This window comes from Lathyrus oleraceus, chromosome 5 (genome assembly GCF_024323335.1).
Source record: "Lathyrus oleraceus cultivar Zhongwan6 chromosome 5, CAAS_Psat_ZW6_1.0, whole genome shotgun sequence".
Lineage (NCBI taxonomy): Eukaryota > Viridiplantae > Streptophyta > Magnoliopsida > Fabales > Fabaceae > Lathyrus > Lathyrus oleraceus.
Window position 1 is genome coordinate 33,980,209 of NC_066583.1, and position 7,121 is coordinate 33,987,329.

Sequence of the window (7,121 nt, forward strand, 5' to 3'; positions counted from 1 at the left end):
ACTCCCTAGTAGAGTTAACAGTGCCAGACTGTATATCCCCAGCGAAGCTGACAGTACCAGACTGTAGCTTCCCAGCAGAAGCAGCTACTCCTCAGAGTTCGATGCCAGATCGATGTTTTCAATTCCAGATCGATGATCTCTCTCCTAGAAGCATAATCTCGGTACCGTATCGGTGTTTGGTCCCCCATGCTGAGTCATCTCTCGTAGATTATGGTTGCCAGAACCACTATCACTTTCCCCAACAACAGGTTTACAGCGCCGTTCTCTCCCCAGTCAGAGCCTCGGTATCTCGCCATTACTAGAACACCGCGCGGCCGGTCATCTCCCCACATAGTTCATTATGCTGTGCATCTCCAACAGTAGTGCCGGGGTCCGGAAGATTATAATCATTTCCCCAACGGGATTCCTTGCTTCAGCTTGGCATTTTCCCCAGCATTTCGCATCCCTGCATGTAGAATCATATTGCATTGCATCCTCCCAAATCGCGTAGCATTTCCGTTTTCACGGAGCATTACGCCATCGTAAAATTCAAACATACGCATGCAAGCATAAAACATTCTCGGTATTCCAAGTGACAAGCCAGAAGTTTGTTTCCAGTGCTCAGACTGAAGTTTGTTCATGACTTATTATCCTCAAGCGGATCGGGTTTGGAGAAAATCATCCCCAGTAGAGATAAGAATGGGTTGCCTCCCCTAGCAGGGTAATCTCCAAGCGGTTCAGGTTCGATGGAGTGCATCCTCAGCAAGGTTTGTCTTTCCCCAGCAGGGTGGAAGTTGACGTGATTATAAGATCCTCAGCACAGTTCCTGAAGTTCCCCGGTGTTGTCTCTGGAGGAGACGTGTGTTTATGCATTCATCATTTAGATAAGCATAGCATATTGCATCATTAGTGCATAGCATTTCCATGATCATGGGGCATTGTGTAAAACAAAAAAACTCATGCATCAACATTGCAAACATGTCCATTAGCCCTAGGCCGTGGTGACCAGCCGAGATTGGATTGTTGGAAAGAGTTTAGCATCGCGCCATTGGATCGGCTTCAGAATTGGGTTCATCAGCATGGTTGAAAAGTTGGTGTTTTCCCGACAAGTGACTCCTTAGTTGAGTGGGTATCCCCAGCAGTGTTACTCCCCGAAGTTGGCATCATTTTGCAAGCTTGGTTCAATTCCCCTAGCATATGTGGGCGTGTCTGATCTCTCCATATAGAGTCGACCCCTTAAGCAGAAAATGTCCATCATTCCTTCTGCGCTCCCCACCGAGATACATCCTCGTGGATGACGGTTGCTTCCGTTCCCTCCCTAATGGGATGGATTTTCCCTATTGAGTTCTTTCCTCATTAGGATGAGTCTTGATTCAGTTTGCCTTCTTGGATCGATCCTAAATTGGCTTCTTGTTCGCTGTCTCTTGTACTTCTCTGGGGCATAAATGAATGGTTGCTCACTAACCGGCACTTATTCATCTCATCCTAAGCGGAATTTTTGGCTTCTACCAACGAACCGGTAGTTGTAAGTCCTATCTTTGTGGTTTACTACCTACTAACTGGTAGTTGTAAAATCCCACTTTCATCCCCTAGCAGAGTTAACCCTTTGTGCTCATCCTGGTCGATGACTGGTTACTTTTCTGTGGTTTTCTGCCTACAAACCGGTAGATGTAATCCCCTCTTTATGGTATTGATAGTCTTGTCCCCTTTGGATACTTGCCTTGATCAAGTAGTATTGTCCCCAGTGGGTCTTCCCCTTTCTTTTGGGTATTTGCTCCGAGTTAGCAACTTTATCCTCTTTTGATTGGTCATCTTTTGCATGCCTAGTCCTGGTACCCTGATGCCTTTCTTTTCGGTCGATTATTCATTTAACAACCTACAACCCGGTTATGGATAATCTTCCATGCGAGTGTATTATCTACATTTTGACGGCTACAGATAATATATCTCATGCACTCTTTGGTCAATCTTTCGATTGTTATCCCCAACTTGCATCTTTGGCATGCGTGCCGGCTCACGTATCACTGTTTTGTCATCTTCGCCGATGCTGATAGACATGAAGAATTTTCCGGTGTTCAGACCGAGGCGGTATTCAGACCGAAGTGGCGTTCAGGCCAATTTCCGATTTTCAGATCGAGGAAGTTTCCGGTATCCAGACCGAAGTGGCATTCAGGCCAGTTCCCGGTATCCAGACCGAAGTGGCGTTCAGGCCAGAGTTCCCGGTATCCAGACCGAAGTGGCATTCAGGCCAGTTTTCCGGGTATCCAGACCGAAGTGGCGTTCAGGCCAGAGTTCCCGGTATCCAGACCGAAGTGGCATTCAGGCCAGTTTTCCCGGTATCCAGACCGAAGTGGCATTCAGGCCAAGTCCCGGTATCCAGACCGAAGTGGCGTTCAGGCCAGTTCCCGGTATCTAGACCGAAGTGGCATTCAGGCCAGTTTTCCCGGTATCCAGATCGAAGTGGCATTCAAGCCAGTCTTTCCCGATTTTCAGATCGAAGAAGTTCCCGGTATCCAGACCGAAGTGGCGTTCAGGCCAATTTTCCCGGTATCCAGACCGAAGTGGCGTTCAGGCCAGTTCCCGGTATCCAGACCGAAGTGGCGTTCAGGCCAGTTCCCGGTATCCAGACCGAAGTGGCATTCAGGCCAGTCTCTCCCGATTTTCAGATCGAAGAAGTTTCCGGTATCCAGACCGAAGTGGCATTCAGGCCAGTTTTCCGATTTCCAGATCGGAGTGGTGTTCAGACCAGATTTCCGATAATCAGACCAACATTGATACTCTCATATTCCGATGCTTAGCGCGGCGTTCAGGCCATGGGTATTCCTGTGTTACCATTTATTTTGGTATCCAGGTCAACTTGCTGTTTCGGTACTCAGGCCGATTTTCACCATACCAGCCGGACTCTTCTTTCGAGATTGCTTCTTTGCCGATTCTGACAGACATTGTTAATTATTTCATAGGGATTCAGGATCAAAATCCGGGTCTTCTTAGTATTTAACCATCTCCCACTATGATCATATGAAGAATATCCTGCTTCATATTCTCTAGTTGAAGACGTTTAAATAGGGGCAGCTGTCATACCCCGATTTTGGTCCTAAATTTTTATGTTTGTTTAGCATGCTTGGCCTAACCTTACTTTGGTTTATATGAGGATTGGTCTTGGTCCAAAGTCATGGTGTTTGTTCATGTGATTGTTAATGCACATATGGTCTTGGTCATCTGAACAATCAAGCTTCTTGTGTTTCAAGCCACTTGCTAGTCATGTTATTGGTTCATGGATACTATGTCAAAATCCTGACCTTATGGTCTCATTTCATGGCCTTGTTCATGTGCATTATCAGTCAAGTTATTTTTCAAAAGTCAAACATTCAAGTCATAAGACAAAACAATTTAGAAACCAACTTCAAACCATTTGTTAATCCATTTCAATCCATTTCATGTCATTGTAAACCATTACACGTGAGTCCATACAAGAAAATATAAAATTTGGCATTTTTGACCAACTGTTGACTTTGGTCAACAGTTGACTTTGGTCAACAGTTGACTTTTTGGTCAACTTTGACCAAAGTCAACCCAAATTCATTAAACCCTAAATTCACCCATAATAGTCCATTGAATTCCATTTACAAGAAAAATTAAAAAAAAAATGAACTTTGACCAATTTGTTGACTTTGGTCAACAATTGACTTTTGGGTCAACTTTGACCAAAGTCAACCCTCACTTGCTTTTGCCCATCCAAACTTGGCATGACCCTTTTGCTTCAATGTACATCCCATCCTCATGTTTATTGATGTTTTCTTGGTAGCTTCCATTACAAGTAACACATATGGTGCACCATGACTTTGTAGCTTTTGGACCGTTAACCATTTGCCATTGGTCTGCCCTTAACGAATGACCAAGGAATCCTCTAACAGTCCAACCATGTCAGTGCTTATCACCCTTGGCTTGAACCAAGAAATAGCTCACGATACATGTTTGATCCACTAGCCCCATTGCCTTTTTGTTTTGCCTTGCTGCTATTGGACAAAGGCATGAGGAGTGTGCTACAAAAAGTGCCTACTGCTAGATGAAACCTTGCCCAGGCCAAATGCAACCACCAAAGTCCCAGTTAGCATGGAAGAATGGAAGGAGTTGTGTACAACAGAGGTTTCACTCACCAAATGGTCTTGTAACGACACCATGCACATTCTTGCCAAACCACATGTCAAACCTGCATTCAACCTGCAGCAAGTGATAATTATGTCCAAAACCATATCAGAGGTTGCAATGAAGCCATGGAAACGCCCTGCAGTAGCTCACAAACCTTGACCATGAACATTGCTTTGCCCTGCATATGCCAAGTCGACTTGCAGCCTTGTTTGATCATCATCATCAATTCATGTCCTGCACTCATGGCCATGAAAACATACTGCAATAACATAACCTGCACCTTGCATCTCGAACAAGAGGACTACCTAGGCCACCATTTCATCAATATCCTGCTGCTTTTCCTGGCCCCTTTCCATTTCCAGCACGCGGTGTTACTCTTCCTACAGTTCCAGTACCTGATTCTCAACCTCCCGGTGTTACTCCTGTGGGCCCTGTTGGTATTTCTACATTTTCTGGTTCCGGTCATCACTTTAGGGGAACTCCTGGTTTGCAGGCAGAAGTAATTTCAGAACATGCTGATGACAAAAATAAATAAATGCCATTATGACTCAAAGTGAGGATGCCGCTAATGATTAACTAGATGCTTGGACTGCCCACAAGACTGAAGCAGGAATTATGTACTATTATAATGTCGTGACAGGGGAATCGACGTATGATAAACCTGCTGGCTTTAAAGGGGAGGCTCACCAAGTTTCTGTGCAGCCTACTCCAGTTTCAATGGTAGATTTGCCTGGTACTGATTGGCAGTTGGTCTCTACTAGTGATGGGAGAAAATATTATTATAACAATGCAACACGGCAAGCTACAATTGGGAGCATGAATGCACTACATGGTAACTTATTGTGCAACAGTTCTTGCTCTGTCAATGCAGCAGCCCACTCAACAATCCTGCTAGCAATGGACAATCCTGCAATACACTCAAAGTCTGGCCAACATTGTGGCATTAAATCAAGGTCATAACTAGCAGGAAGTATCCTCGTTGCCAAGCCTCTCAAGATCAAAACTTGAAATGCACCTGGGATCAGCAACAATGTGTCCTGCAATGCAGAATCCACAATTGGGTTGCATCATGTTAGCATACCAAACTATTTCAAGTTAAACCTTCAAAACTATTTCCCAACTTAAGCCTACATGTTTTTTACATTACGCCTCAATAAAATAGCATACATGGTAGCTTACCTGGTAGGAGGATTCAACATGGTTCACACAGGTGCACTGCGAACAACAACCATATGACCAAGTCTGAATCTGAAACAGGGGCATCTCAACAGCAGTGCATCCTCACAACAGTGGACAACACCCTGTTCCAAGCCTGCACCAAAATGCTTCCACTATCAGTTATAGCCAAACCAAGTCTAAGCATAATATTTGAAGCCTATGTCAAACACATTAGCATTGTAGCAATCCATCCAAACAAGCGAACAAACCTTGAAATTCAAAGAGGTCCAGGATAGGTCTTTGGCTCAACCATCCAACCTGCATCAAGAGCATCATTATCCAAGGAAATGCAAAACCATCTTCATACCTGTAGCTGGCATCACCAATAGCACGACAATTCAGCATCTTAATTACAAGAGACCGAAACAGAAAAAGGAAAGAAATTTGGTTAAGGAATTTTACCAAACATTTGGTGTGCGAGTTGCAAAGTGGCTGATACAACACCAATTCTCCAAAAATTCTCCTACCACTATGAGATGTTCTCGTTGCAAAGCCGTTAGATACTGTTACATGTCTCCAGACTTCTCTAGTTGTTATTCATTTACACAGGCATGCTTTCTTGTAGTTCGGGTAAGCGTCAAATTAGTCACTGGAGGCAAGGTCACAAGGACGAATGTTGTTCTTTGATTACCACCACCAGGGAGGTCAACGGTGGAAATATTACCTGCAGAGCGTCGGTAGCAGAAACACAGTTTGGTCTTCATGAAATCAAAGGAAAACATGTTGAATCTTACAATGCTGCAAGAAAATCGTTTGGTGATAACTGTCATGCCACATTTACGAAACCTGTCTGTAATAATACTGCTGATGATACGTGCATAGCTTCAACGTACAGTGATGAAAATGAAACTGTGTTGCCCCCCTCATCACGCTTGGAATCGAAAAGTCCTATCAATATTGAAGTTAGGAATTCAAGTTCAATGGGTCCTAAACAATGTCAAATCTGCCACAAAGCTCAGTCCAAGTACAAATGCCCTAAATGCTATTTACCTTATTGCTCACTGGCCTGTTTCAAAAACCACAAAGAACTTCCATGTGTCAATCCAACAACTTCAACACCGAAAACAACTGCTTTGGAATCACACGTAGAAAAGCCATCAGTTGTGGAAAATACTGTTTTGGAAGCAGTTGTGGAAAATGCTGTTTTGGAGGCAGTTGTAGAAAAACCATTACTTGTTGATAAAAGAGGCCAGGTGTTGGACCAATTCCAATTGGAGGCTATAGCTTCTTCTAGTGAGATTCATGATGCTTTGAATAATAAATCCCTTTAAGAACTAGTTCGCCGTATTGATTGTTCCCCAAATGCTGAGAATGAACTTGATAAAGCTATGGCAGATGAGGCATTTCGCGTGTTCACGGACAAGATTTTATCAACTATCAACCCCTAAGTGCGGAATGAAGAGTTTGTGGACAAAAGTCAGATATGAAAGTAATGGAAGATAAGCCTCAAAATTTTCTGGTTTTGGTTAATCAGTATATCTTTTTCTTCTTCATTTGTACAGCTCTACCTTGTTATTCAGCGTTTGTAACTTCATTGAGCTCATGTATTGGCATCAAATTGATTTTGCTCCAGCTGAAAATTCTGAAGTTATAGAATCAGATACAACACAACTTCAGGATACACTTTCACAATTGAATGTATACGAGAACCAAAATGTGATCATAGCACAGCATATTCGTGTTCCAGAGACTGATCGTCGCCGGCTGACCTTTGGTACCGTCGGGGTTGCAACGGAACTTGATTCTTTGATGCTTCAACCTCAGTTTCAATTAAT

At 43.6% G+C, this 7,121-nt stretch overlaps 1 pseudogene; it reads left to right on the forward strand.

Annotated features, from left to right (window-relative positions):
• The first annotated feature begins 6,260 nt into the window (after nt 1–6,260).
• On the forward strand, nt 6,261–6,905 carry LOC127083831 (uncharacterized; annotated as a pseudogene).
• Nucleotides 6,906–7,121: the final 216 nt, after the last annotated feature.